This window comes from Halichoerus grypus, chromosome 6 (assembly GCF_964656455.1).
Source record: "Halichoerus grypus chromosome 6, mHalGry1.hap1.1, whole genome shotgun sequence".
Classification (NCBI taxonomy): Eukaryota; Metazoa; Chordata; class Mammalia; order Carnivora; family Phocidae; genus Halichoerus; species Halichoerus grypus.
The window spans coordinates 175,400,421-175,422,609 of record NC_135717.1 but is presented as its reverse complement, the minus strand read 5'-3'; the positions used below and the strand labels follow the sequence as shown (position 1 = coordinate 175,422,609).

Sequence of the window (22,189 nt, the reverse complement as noted above, 5' to 3'; positions counted from 1 at the left end):
TCATATTCTCGGGGCTGGCCTCGAGGCTGGGGCAGAGTAGGGTCGGGGAGTGGGACGGAGGTGTGGCCTGCTCCGCCTTGTCGGTGGGAGCCGGCCTGAAAGGGCTGGCACGGGGAAGAAAGCAGGCAGCAGAAATGGGGGAGGCAGAGTCCTGAAGACACCCTTTGATCCAGCCATGCTTGGTGCCGGTCCAGCTCCTGGAGTTTTGGTTGTCAAAGGTATAAACCCCCTGGGCCTAAGCTGGTTTGGCTTTCTGTCACCTGCAACAACAGCTTCCTGATTAATTCTGACACTGACTCTAGGAATGACCTGCCTTATTGGGTATGAGTGGTCCCCGGTGCCCACAGAGAGTCCCTCACCCTCCCACCACATCAGCAAACCACATAGTGACCCCCCAAAGGCCCCCACAACAAACACGTATAATCACAGAGTGTGAAGACGGGGCTCCTCATTCCTTTTCCTACTCTGTAGCTAGCAGACTCCTACTCATCCTACAAAATCCAACTCAGGACTTACCTGTCCCAGGAAGCAATCCGTGAACTCTCCTCCATCCCACTGTTTCTCTTGTGCCTCCAAAACCCGAGGCAGCCCGTCCCCAAACCCTGCTGTGTAGCCGTTGCCCGGTCCAGATCTGTTTCCCAGCTGAAGGGCCTTTGGGAGGCAACACCCCCAAGGCGATCCCTCAAGGTGATAAACATCCTGTTCTGGCGAGTCTGCATTCGCGCTGCCCTGGGCCATGAACTGACGCCCTCCACTCCCAGCCGTCCGCAGAGCCCAGTGCCAGGACTTAGGAATGTCTGGGTGCAAGTGCGGGGCGAGAGGAAAGATTGCTTCCAGGAAGGCTCCCCAGAGGTGGAGCGGCTGGACCCTGGCGTCCAGGGCAGCTGGTGGAGGCAAAGCCAGGCCTGCTCGTGTTTGTGCAAGTGTGCCCGGGACCCCAGGCAGGATGTGCGTCTGCCAGGCTGTGGGACCTTGGGCAGATTTCTTATCATTAAGATGGGGGGGCGGAGAACATCCACAAAAGGGTCAGATGACATGGGCAGTGTCAGAAGCTGGGGGTGGCGGCTGTGATGGAAGGCTTGGGTGAAGGGGACGGGGAAAGGGGGCAGCAGAAGGGGCGTCCTAAGCAGAGGGCCCGCCGTGAACAGAGGCTGGGTGCCATGCGCTCTGGGGTGGCGGAGGCCTCCTGTGGCTGGAGGGAGAGGCTCCCCCCTGCTGTAAGTGAGCCCCCAGGAGCTAGAGATCAAGCCGAGGCTGCAAACCAGGTGGGTGAGGACTAGGTGACGTCTGGCCCTTCCAGGCCCCACACTTGCTCCCTCTGGGAGGCGGGCCCTGCGCCGGGCAGGACGGGGGTCTGGATTTGGCCTCCTCAGGACCGCCTTGCCCAGGCCCAGGGAGGCCGCACAGCCCATGGCCTCCCAGACAAGGCTGACCCGCTAAGCACCACCTTGGCTGTCAGGGTCTCTTGGAGCAACGGAGCCCACCGGGCTCGGCCCGACTCCCCTTCTGCTTCCCCCACACCCACCAGTTTGCCTCAGGGTCAGGCCAGCCGCTGCCCCTCACTGGGACAAGGGTCAGCCGGGCTGGAAGGGCCCGCGGTACCCAGTTCCTGTCAGCAGCCAGGGGTGACACTTGCCCGACCGCCCACGGCCACACCCACGCTCCCCGCCCCCTCTGCCACCACCCTGTCCTTGTGAGTCTAGAACTTTGGGGGGTGGGCCTCCGGGGGGGGGGCCGAGGGATGCCTCCAGGATTCCCTCGGGACGGGCCTCCCCGAGGCTCTAGGAGGCTGCTGATCACCCAGGGGCGCCAAGCAGTGACTGAGCCGGTGATGACAATCAGTGTTTACTGCTCACCGCGTCCGTGCTGGGCTCAGGGTATACGCAGGGGAGAGGGAGACCCCTGTCCCCAAGAGACACTGCTGTATGACCCTGGACATGATGCTGACCTCTCTGGGTGTCGGTGTCCCCATCCCAGGCACGGGGATGGGAAATCTGATTCAACCCCCATTGTGGGATCTGATGAGACCCAGGCCTCTGGCCATCTGGCAAGTGGTGGATGACGGGGGCTTTTGTCCTGGACCTTCTCCTGCCGTCTCAGATGCTGCTGATTGTGACCTCGGGCCACACCTGCGTGGAAGGCATGGCCAGCCTCACCCCCCCAGGGTTAGCTTCTGGCCTACAGAGGGGAAAACTGAGGCTCAGAGAGACACAGGTAACGTGGCCCAATGCCACGGGGTGGGGGTGGGGTGAGTCCCAAAAGACATGGGGGTGGACATCAGCCCAGGAGTCAGACCCCGCACAGCCCATGGGAGGGGCAGCGGGTGGCGGTCCTTCCGGTGGCTGGAATGGGCCGTCCCATGTCCCCCCTCCGCCCCCACCCCTCCCCTGCCTGCCACTAGAGCACTGGACCCACCAGGGGGTGCGGTGAGGGAAGAAGGGGCCCTGCCTCCCGCGGGGGTGGCCTGGCTGATACTGAATCCGCCCCACGTCCACCGCCCCCCACCCCCCGCTGGTGATCCCACAGCCTAGTGGGCCCTGGGACTGCGGGGGAACATGGCCTCCCAGGCCACCACCCTCCGCTAACAGAGGCCAAGCGCCCTCCCCAGCCCACGCTGCCCTTCTTACCGGGTGCCGGGTGCCACCTGGTGGTCACCCCAGCCCTTACAGCGGAGGTTGGACCAGAGTGGTCCCGGGGCACTCAAGCTCAGGTCCTCCTCGTTGTGTAAATGGGGAAACTGAGGCTCACAGAGCGGTCAGGGAGAGACAGAGGCTGGGGCTCCTGAGGTCATCAGGTCTGCTTTCTTTCTGGGTGAGCTCAGGACCCCTGGCTGGGGGGCTGGGTCAAAGCGGCTTAAGGCACAGGGGGACCCCGGCCCCGCCCTGCAGGGATTCGAGTCACAGCTGGGCTTGTGCAGACCCCTGCCGGTGGGTCTGGTCTGTGTGCTCCGGCCAAGCCCAGGCCCTGCCCCGCTGTCCCCAGCAGCGTCTCAGAGCCCGCTGAGTGACCACGAGTGCACGGGAGCAGGTCTGGGCGGCGCAGCAGGGCCAGCCTCCGCCCAGTCCCGAGGCCCACCCTGCACGGCCGCCGGCCTTGGACCTCACAGTCCGCCTCAGCAGGAGAGAAGTGGCGGCTTTGCCTCCACCGGGATCGAGGCCTTGCCTAAGATCAGAAGCACCAGGAACTGTGTCTCTGTTCCCGTCCTTGGTCGGGGGGTGGTCCCGGCCCCAGCCCCGAGCCTGGCTCAGGGCCCCTCAGAACACTACGGTTCACCGTCTGGCTCTAAGCCCCATCCTAGCCCCCGCTGGGCCTGGGTTCTTGGGGACCCTGCTGCCGTTCGCAAGCCTGGCCTGATTCCTGTGGGAGCAGGGTGTGAGGCGCGCTTCCCGACCCTGAGGGCCTGAGGGTGTCTCTTGGATGGCCCTCTGGCAGGACGGATAGGGAGCGAGGTGCACAGTGCTGTCTGGCTTCCCGCAGGGAGGGCCCAGGTGGCCCCCAAGGTCAGTCCCCGGAGTTCCTCACATGTATCCTAAACCTCAGCTGCTCCGGACCTGTCCCCAGCCTGACTCCTCTGTCTCAGTTAATGTCCAGCTGTCCACTGGAGAGGCCTGGGCCACCCAGTCAGCCCCCAATCCATCCCACGGTCGGTGTTACCTCCCAATGATTCTCAAACCCACACACTTCAAGGTGCTCCTTGGTCACCACAATGGTCCAGGCACATCTGTGTTGGTCTGAGCCTGGTGGCCGCCACCTCTTGGGGCCCTCTCTCTTCTTGGTGGCCAGAAGAAATGCAGAGTTGCCAGGCCAGGCTGGGCTACAGCTCGCTGGCGTGACTTGACCAGCTTGGTGGGTGTGGTCTGGCCTGTCCGAGAAACTGTGGGTTAAACCAAGTCTAAGAGGCCTGTGTCCTCCATGCAGGCCTTGTCAGAGCCTTCAGAAAGCTCACCAGTTCCAAGAGAGCACACTGTAGGCAGCTGCTCTGGATGTATTTATCCAGGGAGCCCTCTGAGTCCAAGAGCATCTCAAGGCCTTTCTAGGGGACAGTCCCCAGGGTCCCCAGGTGCTGCTTCCTGCCACCCACTTGCCCGACTGCCTCTCCCACCAGTTTCCCTCCCAAAGCTGGGCTCCATGCCAGCAGACCATGTGCTCACTCTAATTCGTTCCTTCAGTCACGGGGTGTTTATTGAGCACCAACAGTGTGCCAGGCACCGGGCTAGGTGCTGGGGATCCTGCAGGAGTAAGATACCACGGGAGCCCCAGCCTCGTGGGGGTGGGGGCCGGGAGGCTATAGACCATGGGGGTGGGGAGCACTGAGAAAGTGGAACAGCCTGGCGGCTGGGAGCCGGCTGGGACAGCATCTGGGCCTGGCTGTCCTCCCAGGAACCCAAAGAGCTTCACAGAACACCAACACTGGACAAGGCCGCTCTGGGACCCTAACGCGTCAGGACAAAAGTGAGACCCCCAGAAATCACTGAGCGTGGGTGACAGCGTGAACCCCCTTCAGGCCACAGAATGGCCCTGTCCCCTCCTGGCCCGTCTCAGCCCCCCAGCTGTCCAGGACCTGACATGGGCAAGCTGGCTGCTCCCACCCGCTCCACTTCGAGAGAGAGAGGCTGAGCGCAGCACCTTCACCCAGCTGCCATGGGGACTCCCCAGAACCCCCAGGCTCCTGGTCCACTCTGGCCCTTCAGACCCTGCCTGCTCCAGAAGCAACAACATCAGGGAGACTCATCTCGGCTAAGGGACACTGGGTGGGCATGAAGCCTCTGCCAGGGGGGCCACGGGCATGACAGCAAGACGCAAGCCTGCCTCACCTCCGAGAACCATCCTCTTCAGCCTGGCCACCGAAGCCCCAGCTTTCCCTTTGGGCTCCTCTTGCCAGGGGCCACCCCCACCTCCGGGCCTCCAAACAAGCCAGTGTCCCCATCCTCTCGCGCTGGGGGGGACCTCTCCCCTCCTGCAGGGAGCCTGGGCCAGGCCAGCAGGCAGTACCTGGGACAGCCGTGGCCTGAGTCCCTGCGGCGCCCTCGGATCCCCGCATGTGGAGGGTGCCCGCGCCCCTCGCAGGTCTGCCCTGGTGTGGCTGTGCCAGTGGGGGGGGGGGCAGTGATGCCGAGGGTTCAGTGGCGGTGGACAGGACGCCACCAGCTGTGTCACCTGGGTCTCGGCGCCCTCTGTGAGTGGGGCCACGGCAGGGGTGACTGGTGCCCCCAGGGCAGGGAGGGCCTGGCGGGGGCTACGGGGTACACGCGGCATCCGCACACACCGGAGGAGCAGAAGCGGCCCCCTCCCCTGGCTTGACCTTGAGCCTGAGGCATCTAGCCCAAGAGCGGTGGGGATCCCCTTCCGCAGCCTCGGGGCCCACGGCCGCCACCTCCTCGTGCTGCCACACGGTGTCGCTGTCGGGAAACGCAGGGCCTGCGGGGCAGGCCGAGGCTCTGGCCGCCCGGGGCGGGGAGGGGGCACTGCCGGGGCGACAGCGACGGCAGGGGGGACAGGAGGGGCGCTCACCCTCCGGGCGGGGCAGTGCAGAGGCCACGCTGGCAGGCGGACCGGGCAGCGCCGGGGGCCGGGGCACGTGCCCTTCCTGGGTCCTTCCTTCGTAAAACAGATCACAGAACGCCCTGCCTGACTGGGGGGTACGAAGGGAATATACCCCAGGACGGGCTCACTACCGCAGAGGTTGTGTGTTGAACGCTGTGCACGATTAGAGGATTCACTATACATAGTGTGTACACACAGTGTTTTCAGAAGTTCGTGGCTGGCCGCTTGGCTTCTACAAAAGACCTATATGAGTACCTGTTTTTGCGAACTGGAAACAAATCCAAACAGGACTTCTGATTTTATGGGAAAAAAGGAGGGGAAAGGGAAAACCGCATTCGGCATTGGCTTCACACCGAGCCAGTGCAGACGCAGTGCACGCCCCGAGCAGCGGGATGGCGAGCGGCCCCGCCCAGCCCCTTCCCCGGGACCCCTGAGCATCCCGCCGCCGCAGCTCTGAGCCGTGTCTGCGAGTATCTGTGCTTTGTCTCAAGTTATGTTGTGCAGCCGTTAGCAGGACGTGTCCTAAGAGTATCAGAAATGCCCAAGAGATGTGATTTATTAGGTCTGGGAACACTGAAAACATTTTTTTTCATATAAATTAACGGTAACTGCTTCTTTGTTTTATGCCATTTCGGTTTAGGGAAGTTTTCCTAGGGAACGTTGTACTTTTGGAGAGTGGGGAAAATCTGTATTCATTTTTCCTTTGGATTTTAAAGGAAACTGAAATGAAACCTCTTTGTGGGCTCCCAGCAGTATGTGCCCGCCAGGGAGATGGACAGGCCAGCCCAGCCCCATGACCCCAAGAGTGAGGCCCCTGAGATGCTGGGCCCTGGGGGACCACCCGTCCCTCAGTGCCGTGTGGCCCTGGCTCTGCTCTCAGCAGTCCCCGGCCTGCCCCCCTGCCCCGGGGAGCTCACCTGTTGGCCCGCCCCAGGCCAGAGCTCCGCCAGGATCAGGCAGCAGGTGGCGCCAGACGCCCAGCCGCAGTCGGGCTCAGGTCCTCCTGCCTGGCCCCGCCCTTCTCGTGTGACCCCCCCCCCCCGCCCCGTGCGCCCCCTCCAGCCCCAGCTGAGCTCTCTGAGCTGCTCTCTCCTGACATCGGCAGGTGGGATGGGGAAACTGAGGCTTGAGGAGAAGAGCTACCATCCCGGGCCTGTGTCCCCAAAGGTGGGGCCCTTTCCGCCACCTGGCGGGGCATTCCAGCCCTGGACGAGGGGACAAGAATGAACTAGCTGCTCTGACCAGGCTGACAACGCCATCTGGCGTGTTTCAGGACCAAACTGCTTCCATATACCGCTGATGGCCACGCGATGGGGAACCCTGCCCCGCGCCTCCCCCTCTCCCCGAGACACTCAGGCTCACATTCTGGTGGGTTCTGACACCCTTGTCTCTAGGGATAGCCAGGTGGGCAGAGCAGAGACTGGAAGTTGGTTGGTTGGAATGTGAGGAGGGACCCTGGGTAAATCACCTCCTCCAGGAAGCCGTCCCTGATACAAGGCTGGGTCCAGGGCTCCTTGGGGCTCTCCCAGCCCACAAGCCGCCCCCAAACATAGAGCTGACCACAAGGAGCAGCTGCTGCATGTCCCTGGCTGCTCCCCACCTGGCTGTGAGCTCCCACTGCAGGGCTGGGCACAGTGGAGGTGCGGGGAGGAAAGGCTGGACTCAGGACGTCAGCTTCTACACAGACTGCGGTCAGAGGCAGCTCCTGAGCTGCGGACGTGCTCGGGGGGGGCTGTGCGTTCAGAGCCCCGAGAAGCAGGACGGAGCAGGAGGGCTCCAGGTGAGAGCATGCGCAGGCGTGAGCACGGGGCTGTGCCCAGGAGGCCAAGTGTCTGGAGAAAGGGATTAGGACCTGCACGAAGCTCCGAGGGCAGAGGGAGTGGGGGTGCAGAGAGAGCAGGGACAGAAATGATGGTCAGGGGACGCAAGTGGCCAGACTCCACCACTGACTGACCATGGGTGAGGAGGAGGAAGTCAGTGCCCAAGTTTGCCACCCACCCGGCTGCCGGAGGACAATGGGAGAAGGGACGGCCTCTTCTCTGTCTCCAGCCGCAAACTCCTACACAGCCGTCAAGATCCAGCTCAGATGGCCGCTGGTGTTGGAGGACTTCAGCTCTGGGCTCCCACCGTCCCCAACCCAGGGTGTGGCAGAAGCTCCTCGGAGCAGGCAGGCCGCAGATGGGTGTCGAGCTGGAGAACCCCAGCAGGAGGAGGCCAGGATGCTCGGGAGGGAGGCTGGGGCCAAGATGGTGGCTTGGGGACAGTCAAGGTGGGAGGGGCCGGGGCACCAGGAGGAAGGTCCTGCCAGGGCCTCAGGCTGCTGCGCACATGACCGAGCAGTGTCCATCTTAGCCGGCCCCTCTGGGGCCCCTGGCTCGGTCAGGAGCTGCCTCCGGTCCCTGTCGCAGAGTCCCGATCCCAGATCACTGTCTGAGGACCGTCCACGTTTTGTCCGTTCTGTCGGGCTGGCGCACTGGAGGACTGTGCTGGGGTCCAGTTGGGTGTGCCCTGTGCTGTCGGCAGGAGCCAGCCTGGAGCTGCCTCTCACGGGGGGCCGTGGGCAGACTCGGGGGGCTGGCTCCAGCCGGGGAAGGTGGTCCCTCCTCGGGTCTGCGCCAGGCACCACGGCACAAGGGCAGGGCGTGGACTCAGCCAGGCCAGCGCCTGCCTCCCCGAGGGGAGCGCTCAGTGCTCCGTCAGGCACAGACGGGCCCCTTCTGCTTCCCAGACCCTGCGACTGTGGGCACAGGGATGCGGCGGCCGTCGACGTGAGGCTCGAGGCCTCTGGGAGAAACGTGAGTGAACCCTTAGGAAGGCAGGTGGCCCATGGATGGACACCAGAAATGAGGGCTACCCCTCAAACCGTCCTGAGGGGCCCGGGCACAGGAGATGGGAACGTCTGGGCTCAGACTGAGCACCTGGTGGTGAGGTGGCCGTGGAGGCCCCGGCCTGTGCCTGGAGCTGCCGACTGGGGTCCACACCACCTGCAAGGAGCTCTATGGAGATGTCTCCACAGGATGGGGGCTGATGACACGTCTGGGGCCTGGGGTCCAGGACTGCACCCACGGGAAGGGCCCACGGGCCTCTGCGCCTGGGCAAGTGACCCCCAGAGCCCGGACACGGCTCCTCAGCCGCGCCCCACACTCCGCCACGGCAGATGCGCCCCAACACCACCATCCACGTGTGCACACCCTCCATCACCTGGTCCCGGGGCTTTTGGAATAACAGGGCAGGACTCCAGGTACACGTCAGAACAGCTTTTATTGAAGTCGAGGTGTGCGCGCCGTGGCCTCCCCCACCCCGGCCCGTGGCTCAGGGCCCCCGGAGTCGCCTGCTGGGCGTGGGGCGGCCCTCCCGTGGGGACGTGTCGCTGGGCTCCTCAGGGAAGGCAGTAGGTTGTATAGTTATCTTCCGAGGGGGCAACATCACTGCCCTGAAACCACACAACCTACTACCTCACCCCGCCGGTGCCCGGGGGTGCGGGAGGGTCCGCTGTCCCGCCACTGCCCCACGCCCAGGCCCGGCCCCTGCCTGGCGGTCGGTGGCCACGGGAGCCAAGCTGGAAGGCCGGGCAGGCGCGGGGCAGGAGGGACAATGCAGGCGGCACAAACGGTGCAGCCCAGCCCGTCCACCTGCACGTCGTGGGTGGGGGGAGCTCGTGTCCCCGAGGGGCCGCAGAGCGCCACACAAGCCCCCCTCACTTCCCGCCGGGAATGGTGAGCGGCGAGGGTGGGGCAGCCTCAGCCCCCTCTCCAGCGGAGGGGCCGTCACTGACCAGAGACCTGACGCTGAGCTGCGCGGGCCGGTGAGGACGCCGGGGGGCGTGCTGAGGTTCCCCGGGGGTCTCCCTGGGGGCCTGTCCTGCCACCCCAGCCTCGTCCTCTGGGCCCACGGCCGCTCCCCCTGGTGCCCACTGCCGGCCACAGGGATGGAGCTGTGGACACAGTCCAGACGCAGGGGGCGGGAGGGCGGGGAGGGGAGGCAGGCGGCAAAAACTGCCCCACCGGCCCCCGGCTCTCCGTGCAGTGCAGGGGGACAGAAGGGTCCACTGCGAGCCGTCCCCTGCTCTGGACGCTTCACACAGTATCGTCTCCAATCCTCATTTGTCCCCATTTCACAGATGAGGAAAATGAAGCCCAGAGAGGTCAAAGCACCTGCCCAAGATCACACAGCAAGTGGAAGGTAGGCCTGCAGACCTACTGCCTGGCAGCCTCCACCCCACCCCAGCAGGGCTGCTGCCCGTCCCCAGCCTGCCCCTGTCCCCTCCCCAGCCAGGGTCCTGGACGCTGTCCATCGGCGATATTACAGCCACTTCAGGAAAGACAGTAGATTGTATAGTTACCCATAGCAGGGCAGAGCCCCAAACTATACAACCTACTACCTCACCCCAAAGGGCCGTCAGTCGTGGTGCAGGGACGGACTCCGTGGCTTCCAGAGGCGCCTCCTGGAGGCGGGCCGGGGCGCTGCGGGGAATGGGGGCCGGGGGCGGGGGGACGGGCCGGCCGGGTGCTATGGGCTCGGGGATCCCGGCAGACAGGTGGGCAGGGCCCCTGGGACTATAGACGCCCCAGAGCAGCCACGCAGAGGGGGCACACGGGAGAAACCCACCAACCCGAGGGAAAGAGAGAGAGGGGAGAGAGACGGAGGGAGGGAGGGGACAGGAGTGGCCATAATGTTCCCAAGGGACATCTGCACTGGTGACACTGGAAGGAAGGCCATCATTTGTTGGAACGCATGTCACACAGGTCTGTAAGTGACCCCCCGGCCGCCCACCCTCCCCCTCTCCGCTGCCCCAAGACACCTGCTCCCTCCGCCCATTGGACAGGTGGGGACGCCCTCCCCATGGGCTCTGGTCAGTCTGGTCTTGCCGTCCCACCTCGGGAGAGGCCCCAGGATGCTGTTCTTCCTTTCAGACAAGGAAGCTGGCTCCCCTGGGGAGGGCAGCTGGGGCAGAGCTGGAGGCCCTGGAGGGCTCTGCACTCCGTGCCCGAGGGCACAGTCAGCCTGGATCAGCGTCACCACGGCCACCGCCTTCCTGGGGGCCCCTGAGGCGAGTGCTACTGTCAACCCATCTTAGACGTGAGCACAGCGGGGCACGGAGAGGTAACATCACCTTCGCAGGGTCACACAGCCGACAGGTGGCAGGGCGGAGGTTAGAACATTCTGCTTTCCGCCTGGGGAATGGCACGAGCGCTCTGAGCTCTCCAACCCCCAGACCGCCTTCTACACCCTCCCCTCCTGCAGGCAGGCCGCCTCCTCTGGGCAGGCCTCAGGCTGGGCTGGGCTGTGCGGTCCTCACATTCCTCGTGAAGCTAAGCGCACTGACCCCGCTCCGCAGTGAGCAAACAGGCTGAGATTAGTGGGCTGGGGGGGGGTCCCTGGCCCCCTGACGGGCTGGGGGGGTTTGCTCTTGGGCTCTGCTGGGCTTGGCCTTGCCCTGGCCTGCAGAGGGAGGTCTCACGCGCAGCCCCATATGCAGGGGCAGCTCCCACTCCTTGGACGGGGCCTGGGCGTCCTGGAGGCCACCCGACCCTGTGGGGTGACTGGCTGCCGTGAGCCTCCTGTTGCTGGGGAGAAAAGAGGCTAAGGACCTGGCTCCCAGCCCAGGGCCCCCCCTGAATGTCTCAGAGGACTCTGGGGGAGGGGACCTAAGCACGGCCCCCGGGCTTTAGACTTAGCCGCTGAGACCCCAATGCCCTCAGGCTGTAGGGAACCCCTGATGGTGACTGCTGGCCCCCTGCAGGCCAAGGGTGACACGAGGCAGGGGAGCCCAGCAGGCGGACCTGGCTGCAAAACCAGGCTGGTCTCCTCGCTTGTGTCCCTGGGCACATCTTACGCCCTTGCGGGCCTGGACGTCCTCACGGAGACGTGGGGTCAGTGCGGGAGCTGCCCCTCGGGGCGTCTGGGTAGCACCAGGCCGCCCTTAGCCGGAGCTGGAATCCACGTGTGTGGGACTAGGCAGACTCCGACACCCCCTGCCGTCCCCTAGGCCCGGGCTTCAGCTCCTGAGCCTGCAGGGCTAACTCCAGGAGGGTTCCGGTTCCAGCCCCAGCCGGGAGGCAGACTGCACACCGCGCCAGCCCATGTGCTGGGACCCCAGGGGCGGGGCGACAAAGGGAGACACACATCCTGGTCCACCCTGGCTGTCCCCACAAGCACCCCCTCCCGTGGCCTCCAGCCCGGCCTGGGAGAAGCCCACATGACTTGGTTTCCTCCATTTGGCCTTTGTTCCTGCTCAGGCTGGACCCACCTTGCGGCATCTCGGGGCGATGACAGGTGGCCTGGGTGCGTTAGGGCTGCACTCGAGGGCTGGTTCCCGGCTGGGCAGAGAAGGGGCTGCCTCCAGGACTGCTGGCCCCAAAGGGCCCTCGAGGCAAGGTGAGCCCAAGGGCAGCAGGTGCACCGGGCGAAGAGTCCCAGGGACAGGCGAGTCCTTGCGGTGTCGAGCGGGACTGGGCTGAGCGCTCCTCTTCCATCCAGACTCCCTGCAACAGACCACGGCTCCTTCAGGCCACGTCCGGGCACGGGGGAGGCCAGAGAGAACCGTGAAAGGTGACGGGGTCACGAGCGCAGCACGGGCGCCGTGGGCCTCAGCGGAGGGAGTACGCTGCAGAGCCGCAGGAAGAGGAGCGGTGCGGCTGCGGGGGGGCGGGTACTCCCTGGGCAAAGGTGTGGCGGCGGGACCACTAGATCCCCATCTAAGGGCCCCCACGCCTGATGGCAGGACCTGCAGGTGCACGGGAGGGACACAGCTCTGACCACGTCCCTCCTCGAGCGAGGACAGCAGGAGGGGGAGCAGGGGTGCCGGAGGCCATCCTGCGAGGCACCCGGCTGCGCACCCACACGGAGGCTGGGGCGGCAGGCCTGTGTCCTGTGGGATGACAGGGCGAGAGCTCCCATGGGCTCAGGCTGGGCCGGCCAGCGCGGGGCGGGCGGAGGGGGGGCCCTGCGGGGTGAAGCCCACCCGGGCCCAGAGTCCTGCCCTAACACGCACGTGCTGTGAGGAAGGCCCACCACGGACAGAAGCTTCTTGACCTGTTCAGGATTCAGGAAAAGAGTAACAGGCGTCAGGTTTGGGAGAGAGGCAGCCACGCCAGAGCTCGGACCACTGCTCCGGGCCTCCTCCCCGGACGCCCCCTGCCAGCCCGCGCATCCGCATCCCTGAGCAGCCTCCGCCAGGGACACACTCCCTGCAAGGGCCCGGAGAGGGGCCTCCGTGGCCACCCTGAGCTGGACAATTCTGGCTCAAAGACCACTGAGACCCAGGCCTTATCTCTGAATGGTCAGGGCTACTGACATTCCTGGGCTGGGCGGCGAGTGCCATGCCAGGCTCGCACAGATGCCCTGGGGCCTGAAGTCGGTGGGACCCAAGAGGGAGGAGCTGAGGTCCCCGCTTTACAGAGGAGGCTCTGGCCAGGCTGAGGCTCCTGCCCTGTGGCAGGCGAGGCCTGAGATCCTCCCGAGAGCAGAAATCCTGAGGAAGGGGCTCCCGAGACCCGCCCTGAGGCCTCAGCCAGGGCTTGCTTGACGGCTCACCATCCCACCTGGCTCTGGCCCATTCCAGCCGGATGACCGGGCAGGACTGGCATGAGGGAGGGGAGCCAGCCACACATGTCCTCCAAGGAAAGGACACAGATATGAGACAAGCACACGGTCGGACCGCCGACCACCTGGAGGGCACGGAAGCTGAGCCCGAGAGGCTGCCCTCAGAGCCAGATCCCCCAGGCCCGTACCTCTGCTTCTTCCCACCCAGTCCCTGCCCAGCCCCGGCTCCCCTACGCCAGCCTCCCGGAGCAGAAAAATGCCCAGTGCAGGCCGCCTCTGACCCTCCCCGGCCCATCTGTCTTTGTTTGTCCTCTGCTGGGGCGCCCGCCCCCAGCTGTTCTAGCTGCGTGCCCACGAGGGCCCTGTCTCCTGTCCGTGTGGGCCTCTCCGGAAGCCGAGAGAGGCCCCCCAGGGGAATCCCAGCTCTGCCCCAGCTCTGGGGCCAGCTGTCCTCTCGGGGGCCCCAGGCCTCCTGTCTGGAAGAGCCAGCCCTGTGGCAGGTGGCGGGGCAGGGGGGAGAGGTGCCCGGCAGCCGTGATGGCATTCTTCTCTCCCAAGATCTGCTGGGCCTCCCTGCCCTACAGTCCCAGGGGTCACCATGGGCCTCGGCCTGGGGGGACGGCCAGACTCCTGAGACAGACCAGAGGGACCCTTCCCAGTCGGCCCGGATGAGGCCTGGCAGCGGGGGGCCGGCAACGCACCATGAAAGGGGCTCCCCGAGCAGGGCTGCTGGGCAGTGAGCAATCAGCGGTCACCCCACCAGCCGCCAGCTGCCAGCACCAGCCCACCCGGTCCCGCGGCGTCTGCCTGTGGGCAGGGTGTTGGGCAGGGCCGGGTGGGAGGAGCCAGGCCAGCCAGGGACAGGTGTGTGGGAGGCCTTCGTGGGCAGGTGGCCCTTTCAGGGCTGGGCGGATGTCTGGAGCGAGTGAGGCAGACAGACAGTGTCACCCCGCAGTCACCTCGGGCTTGGCTCGGGGCCACCGAGAGCCGGGAACCCCCCCATGGCCACCCGCCCCCCCGCGCCGCCCCGATTAGGTTTCTCCCCATAAAGCGGCCAGTGTTTCTGCTCGGCAAGCCGTGCCAACAATGGAGTCTGGGAAAAAGACGCGGGGGTGGCATCCGGGGGCCCGGGTGGGGGTGGGTCTCCCTGCAAACATGGCCCATCGAGTTAAGGAGATGGCAGTCTGATCGACCTGGGCCGGGGCAGGGGGCCGTGTGCCCACCATGGCCGGGAATTGGGGAAGCCGGCCAGACCCGCACCTCGGCCACACCACTTCTGGGACGCCAAACTCAGCATTCAAGGCAAATATTTTAAAGCAAAATTCTTAAAAATGAATGCAAAAACGTCCATGATATACAAACATCCACCCTGCAGACAGAACGGACCTGGCTTACTGACTTCTCCTTTTGCCTCAGGCTCCGGCAGCCCAGGGAGTGCACGGCCCAGGGGCCTCACCGCCCCCAAGAGCACACCCTGGAGACGGAGCGGCAAAACCGGGTCTGGAATCCAAATTTCCCTGACGCTAGGCTCTTTCCACAGCCCCGCGTCCCTCTGGGCGGCACAAGCCTCGCAGGTGGGGAAGAGGCACCTCCAGACAGGAGCCCCCGCCCCAGCCCCATGGGTCTGCACAGACCCCAGCCCTCCTTCCGTCTCTGGGTGCCGGAGCGTTCTCTTGTTCGCACCCTCCCTGTCCGGCAGCCCCCGCCCCCCAGGATGGGCACCTCGGAAGCCTGCGTCCTGCTCCAGCTCCCTGCCTTCCTGTGCCCAGAGACCTGCAGGCGGACACGGTGCAGGCAGCCGGCACTCAGTGGAGGCTGGACGGTCAACGCCACGGACGTGGGAGTTTGGAGGCCCACAAAAGTAACACTTGGCAGCCCTTGGGAAGCCAGGGGGCAGGCGCTGGGCAAGGGGGGCTGGCCGGCTCTGCAGACACACTGCATCCACAGGGGCCACTGGCACGGGGAGGAGGGGCCAGCTGGCTCTGAGGTCCACCAGGTCATGGTTCTGAGCCCCGCTCTGGCTCCAGGCAGTGATGAGCCTTGGGCAAGTCAGCACCTCTGGCCTCAGCTGCCCGCTCTGGCTAGTGGGACAAGGATGCCAGGGCCTTCCGGAAGAAGGTCAAGGGGCCTCTGTGCCCGGAGAGAGGGTGTCAGTGGGGAGAGCGGGTCTTCACCACTCCAGGGTTTGCTTGGACTCCAAAGGCAGAAGCAAGGACGCAGAGCCCTCTCTGATCCTGTGGGTGTCTCCAGGCGGTGTTAGTCTTTAGGCAACAGTGTTAACCTCAAAGGCGCACATTTGTCTGAAAGGTTCTCCGTTCAAGCTACGGTCTGGGTCACAAGGTGAGGAGCAGGAGTAAGGGAGGGGACCGGATGCACACCTATCATTAAAAATGCCCAGCACGAAAGCCCACCCCGCGGCAGCCCCAGCTGGGACAGTCCCCTCCGAGACAGTCATTCTGCTGTGGGGCTCTGTGTTCCCCCAAGAGGTACTGGGTCTGGCCTGGCGCGTGGCCACCATCCTGTCCCACAGGCTTTCCCCAGAGGAAGCCAGGGCATGAGTAAACCTCATTTCATGGTGACGGAATGTTCTCTCTGGGAACCGCAAGGAGAGAGCTTCTGGGAAGGGCCTTGGGGCAGCGTCCAGCAACCCTCCCAGCCTGAAGGGCTTGGCTGGGCCACAGGTGTCTGGGGAAGGCCTCACGCAGCTCCCGAGGCCCTACCCTGCCACACACGCGATATATCTGGGTGTCTGTCCCTTGACAGTGCGGGACTGACCCTCAGCCATGCAGAGAACACAGGTCGGGCCGGGCCCCCAGGTCGGCCTGGCATTACTCCACGCTGCCTGAGAAACAGCGTCAGCCCCTTTAAAATGCACTCGCCTCAAATGCCACGCCCCGCTTCTGTACAAGGACATTTCCATGCAGTTCCTCTAGGAGGTACGCTGCCCTTTGAGGACCTCATGGCTGGACACTGCGGGCAGGCGCTGATGCCCGGCAGGCTGGCTGCTCCCGTCCACCTGCCAAGGCCGGTGTGGCACGGTGGCCCACAGCGAACGGTCCGGCGCTGGCTCCAGAGACATTGGCGTCTCCTCCGTGTGGCTCCCCAGGCCCCACGGCCGAGAATCCCCGGATGCCGAGCAGCCTGCTTCTTGCGTGACCGTGTCCCCCCGTAATGTGCTACCCCTGATCCGCTGGGCACTGTCCGAGCCGTGGGCTTGTTAACGCTGAGCACAGAGCAAGAGGCACAGAAGGAGGCCCCCGACGCCCGGTTGCTCCCAGCTCCGGAAAGATGCTCTTCAGGGTAGCCAAGATCTAGGGGATGTGGGTCCCACAGAAGACAGGACCGTGTAGGGCCTGGGCTGGGCCGGATCGGGCTCAGCCCAGCTTTGTGCGATGAAGAATCTCAGCTGGCTCAGGCGCCATGGGAGGCCCGGCTGCAGAGCGGCACCCTAGTCTTTTGGCACGGACCTCACCTCCTCCAGGAAGCCCCCTGTCCCAGCTTCCTGAGGACAGCCAGGACCTGCGTCCAGACCGGAAACCTGACCGACCACCAGGAGCCCAGGGCCCAGCCCAGGGCCCAGCCAGGGAGCCCAGAGGCTCCCCAGGCAGGTGAGGGTGTGGGGTGGTGAGTGGAGAGCTGAGCGTGCTGCTCCTCTCCCCAGCGTGGCCTAGAAAAGACCCGGCCCTGTCATGGCGAGTCTGGGGAGCCCACCCCCACCCACTCGGGCGAGCGTCATTTCTAGAACCGTCCATGCCGGCCCCGTGGCTGCCAAGGACTCCCTCCAGGAGCATGGCTTTAATTATAGCTCTTCTGGGCTCTGCTTCGCAGCATCTCCGTCTGCTCGTCAGGGAAGTCTGGGGGGCGGCGAGGGGGCCGGCCGGCTGGGTGAAGGGCCGGGGTTCCTGGACGGCCTTGCCAAGACGTGCGCTGGTGCCAAGCCCAGGGCAGCCGCGGCCAAGGCCGGGCTGGGGCGGGGGCTGGTGCTGGGCTCCGTCCAGGCCACTCGGGGCAGGCGGGCGGGCAGTGGTCTCCCTCCCTCCTCCCCTGCCGGGCCACCCGCTCGCCTGCCTGCCTCACACACAAAATGGCGGAGGGCTGCAGCGGCCATTTTGTGCAGCCCCAGGAAGACAAAGGCAGCCGGCCGCCGGGGGCAGGAAGGAGGAATGTCCACTCTGGAAGCGTGGCCGCCTGTCCTGTGTGGAGGCCCAGGAGGGCCTGGCCAGAGAGAGGGGGGCAGGCGGTGCCCTCTCTGGAACCTTCTTCCTCCTGCCCGGGCCCCCGGCCACCCTGAGCTGCCAGAGGCGCCCTCACCCCTTCGAGGGGCTCTGGGTGGTCCTGGGGACGAGCCCTTGCCCAGGGCAGTGGCACGGATGCCCTCCCACCTTACAGAGGGGGCGGCCCAGCTCGAGGAGGTGACATGGAGAGGCAGGGGTGAACATATAGGCTCCTGGCCTCCTAGGCCCGGGCTCCTTCTGGATGAAAATCCTCCTCTGCCCCAGACCCTCAAAGGCTGCTCTTTGCTTGCCCGGCGTGGGGCGGCCTCTGACCAGATGGCCCGAGGGCTGCCCTGCATTCCAGGGACATCCCGGCCCACCCCACCCGGGGTCCAGGCTGGCAGCTTCACCCTGCCCACTGCCGGCGGGTACAGGGACAGGCCATGCCAGGGCAGCGCCAGGGCGACACCAGCAAGACCAGCTCCGTGGATGCCTGGCCGCGTCCCCCCCACCGAGCTCCTGCAGCACCTGCCTCATGGGGGCCCCAAGCCGGCCACAGCTCACACCCCGAGGCTCCTGAGCTGCGTCTGTCTGGTGACAGCCCACCCCCTTGTTTGTGGCCCTCTGGGGGCACACGGAGCTGCCCCGGCAGACGCCTGCTGGACCGAGAGCCTCTGTGGAGCAGAGCCTACTAGGCAGCGGGTACACCCCAAGAGCTCGCATCTTTCTGACTCTGCCCTGCCCGTGGGGTCTCCCTATCTTTACCAGGTCTCACGCAGAACCCCAAACGTATGGCAGAGACAAGCAGGACTACTCTGGGGGCCACGGGGCCAACCCCAGGCCCCCCTCCCTGTCGGCGCAGAGTGAAAACCTAAGACCAGCAGACCGAGGCCCAGGGGGTCGCCGTGCCATGGCTCCGACTGAGGCCGGCGGGGGGCCCTCAAAGGGCACTGGGACGGGGAGACGCGGCTGACGCAGCGGGGCAGAGCCCGGGCCCTGTGCTCTGATGGGGACAGGCTGATCCAGAGCCAGGGGCCGGGCCTGGGTCAAGAACCAGGGGAGTGGGATTGGGAGGGAAGCCCCATGCCTCTCCTACAGGGTGGGTGCTGCCATGGCGGCGGTGTGGAGGGCAGGGGCCATGGTCCCCGTTGCTTGTGCGACCACAGTTGTCCTGACAACTTGCCGAGCGTGAACAAGGTGCTGTCTTCACGGAGGACACAGAGGACCTCTCCCAAGAGCCCCCATTCAAATCCCCATTTGCCCAATGTTGCTGCCAACGTGTGCGCCACCAGCTGGGCACATGCGCCCCGTCGGAAACGGGGCAAACGCCAACACCCCACCCCGGCCACATGCCAGGCACGAACCTGAGCCGTCGCAGCGAGTGCCCCGTCCGCCCCCGTTACAGCCTGATCCGCAGAGGAGGAAGGAGCACAGAGAGGCCAAGGTGCTTGCCCACACTCACACAGCCAAGACAGGCGTCCTCCTCCTCCCCTGTGTTTTAGGCACGGGTGAACAGAAACCCACAGACGTCTCCATATACCGAGCCAGGTCACGCCGCTGCTAAGGAGGACCAGACCCCTCTGTACTAGGCGACCCCAGGAAGCCCCACGTCTGAGACACTCACTTTCTCTTCCACAAGGTGACAGCAGGGGTGTTCTGGCTTCCCAGTCCTCCAAGGCCGGCCAGGCTCGGTGGGTATGGTGTTCTTGGAGAAGAGCAGCTCAGGGGCAGCCGTGCTGGGGCAGGGACCTCCGGCTGCTGAGCAGAGTGTGAGCCTGTGCTTTCCCACCACAGCTGGCCTGTTGGCCGTCCAGCTCCGTAACAACTGGGCAACAAGGCCTCCAACCAGGGAGATGTCTGAGGCCAAGCACCCCACCGAGCCCAGACCGGGGAGCCCGGAGAGCAGCCCCGGGCATTCCCAGCTGCACTGGGTCTGGGAGCCGCTTGCTTTCACTCCAGTGGGAAGAACCCTCTAGCTCACCCTGGGCACCACTGCACGGAGGGCCTGAGCTGGAGGCCCTGTCCCCAGCTTCCTGCCCGCAACCCGGGGAGACTGTCTCTTAGGAGTCCGTAGCCTGAGCCCTCAGCGAGGCCACACGGCCCTGGAATCCAGAAGCGGTTCTACGTCTGAGCCGGCTGGGGCCAGGCCCCTGCTCTGCTGCTGCTGGTTGCTTGGTGGTCTCTGGGGCTGGCCCCTGGACCTCCCCGAGCCTCTGCCCCCCACGGCACCCACCCAGCAGGGCTGTCAGCAACAGCGATGGCTCTTATGGGAGGGGCGTCCAGCTCAGGGCCTGGCACGGTAACGGGACCCGAATCGAAAGTGGCTTTGTCCGATGCAGCTCACAGGGCAGGCTCTCCTTGCAACCCATCCCCAGGTTTTCTTGTCACATCTCTCCTCACGCTTCAGGGTTAACCATCCCCAGCCAGAGTGCTGCTCAGAACCGAGAAGTAAGCACTGAAGGAAGCCCGTCATTCTGCATTTTGTCAATATTTGTACTGGGACCAGAAGATCAAATGCGAGGTATTTTTAAGGCCCTAATTTCTACCTGGGTAAACAAAGGCTATCTGGACATTTAGCGTTAGAATAAATTTCTGCGCCTCCTCGGCCGTGGGCACCAGACACGGGCCGGCCCTGGAGCAGGCAGACGTGGTTCCTCAGCACGGTTCTGCCCTGCGGTGTCAGGCCCGTCAGCACCAACTTCTGAAGAACAGGGCAGCCCGTGTGCCCGCAGGAGCCCAGGGTGCCGGGGCAGGGCAGGGCCAAGCCCCTTCAGGGAACAAGCCACCGCTGGGTGCTGAGCGGAGGTGCGCGGCTCCCGCCCGTACCGGGTGTGGGGGAGGCACCAGGGGCTCAGTGCGGGGGAAGGCACTAGACACGGAGGGAGCCTCCTGTGCCCAGACTTCTCCCCATGCTGGGCCAAGTCTGGGCAGACTTCAGGGAGAACAATACTGAGTCAGTTCAAAAACAAATCCCGCCAACCGAGTCACTGTCCCCCATAAACCTTCGGCACCTCCCAGCTCAGCATCCTAACGGGGGCTCTTGGACCGCAGGTGAGGCCAGAGTTGAGCTCCTCCCAGCCCCCGGCCTCCATTTCTGGCAGAACAGAATGGAGATGATGAGCCCCACCTTGCTGGTAGTCCTGGGCTGCAGGAGGGCGTGTGCACACGCAAGAGGGGTGGCCCTCCCCGCTGGCCCTGAGCATGTCCTCACCCCTGCCCCGACGGCTGTATGGTCATCCTGGTGACTACTCAGGCTCAGGATGAGCATAGAATAAGCACCGACTGCATGCACTGGCCTGCGTGCATTCCATCCACTGCACAGTATGGGGGAATACGGGTCCTGCCCTGAGAGAGCCCACTCCCCCAGGCCTGTGCTTCTCCACCCAGGTCATTCCCCACATGTCCTGGGTCTCAGCTGCTGTGCATGGGTCCCGCCGCCCTGGCCCAGGAGCCCTTCTGGCCTCCCAGGTGGGCTGGCCCTGCCTCCTTGGACCTCCGTCCGTGTTCCTGGGGACCCACCCTTGTGGCTCCCTGCATGTGTCTGTCAGGGCTTGGGGTCCCAGGACCCAGGTGCACGTTCTGGTGCCCGAGCCGGCATGAGGAACGTACCTCCGAGGGCGTGGGTTTCATGGGGACCCCGGAGGCTACCACAGCTGCCAGTGGGACGCTGGGGGATTTCACAGTGGATGCCCAGGAAAGCACCTGGACTAGATGGCCTTGGGCAGAGCCCAGCAGGCCCTGGGGACATTTGGGACCAGCTGCACCTTCAGGCCCCGTTTCCCCAGCGACAGCTCCCCACAGCTTCCCGTCGCTCTGCTCTGTGTCTCCTCTCTCCCCATGCCCTGCCCTGCTTTCTCTCTGCCTGCACTCTGTTCGTCCCCTTCCTCTGTTATCCCCCTCCAGGTCCCCCTTCCCCTCTGCCCCACGTCCTCTGGGGGCCTCCCCCCTCCCCACCCACGTTCCGCCCGCCACGGGCACCGGCTGGCGCACGCTCTGCGCGCAGACACAAAAGCCCTGGGGACAGTGTCTGCAGAGTCTTGCGGGCAAGCTGGACCTGTAAACACACGGGCCCCAGATGGCAGAGGGTTCCTGAGCCCAGACACAACAGCCTGGGGTCCTCTCCACATGGACCTGGGAGGCAGGCCTGCCCCTGGCCATGGCAACAGCGGGGGAGGGGGGTGGCGCCCGTCTGGCCCGCACGGCCCCGCGGACTCCCCAGGAGGCCAGACTCAGCCAAGTGGGCCCTACAGCCTGCCCTGTGGGCCGGCTCTCAGGGGAGGAGCAGGGTGTGGGCAAGGGGTGCTCTGGGCATGACCGGCTCCCGCCAGGGCCACAGGGTGGCTGGGCTAGGGAGCGGCGGGCCGAGGACCTTCTCACCTGCTGAGCCCCTGAGCTCTGCCCACTCCACAGACACTTCGGACCGTCCCCAGCAGCTGGCCCAAGCCCTCCCACCACGGACCCCCGAGACAGATGGCTCCTTGCAGAAGGAGCTTCACTCAACTTCTGTGCGGAAGGGAGCCAGAAAGATGGGCCCGAGTCCAGCTTCCTGGGGCAAGAGACCTGGGCAAGCCCCTGACTTCTGGCAGACCTTGGTCCCTCGGGCACAGAAAGAGGCCGGTGGCAGGTCAGGGCTGAGGCAGGAGCAGACCCAGCTGAGCCCGCCCGGCTCCTCAGTCCTCCACAAGCCGTGCGTGTGCGTGTGTGTGCGTGTCCCACTTCAGACAGGCCCAGACCAGGGTGATACCTGGGGGGAGGGGGGAGCCCTGACTTTCAAGGTTCAAAACGCGGCACTGACCTGAGGGAGGCAGAGTTGCAGGGGTCACCTGCAGAACGAGGAGGCAGGAAGAAGGCGAGTCCTGGAAGGAGAGAGATGCTGCGTAAGTCTC

At 65.2% G+C, this 22,189-nt stretch overlaps 1 long non-coding RNA gene across 4 annotated transcripts in view; it reads right to left on the bottom strand.

Annotated features, from left to right (window-relative positions):
- Positions 1–8,786: 8,786 nt before the first annotated feature.
- Positions 8,787–22,189, bottom strand: part of LOC118551517 (uncharacterized) — a 40,231-nt gene continuing 26,828 nt past the window's right edge. For all 4 annotated transcript variants that reach the window (XR_013449378.1, XR_013449377.1, XR_013449375.1 and 1 more), the window contains 2 exons: positions 22,099–22,159; positions 8,787–12,029 (listed from right to left, as the gene is read on the bottom strand). This is a non-coding gene — a long non-coding RNA (uncharacterized LOC118551517). The remainder of the gene's footprint in view (positions 12,030–22,098; positions 22,160–22,189) is intronic.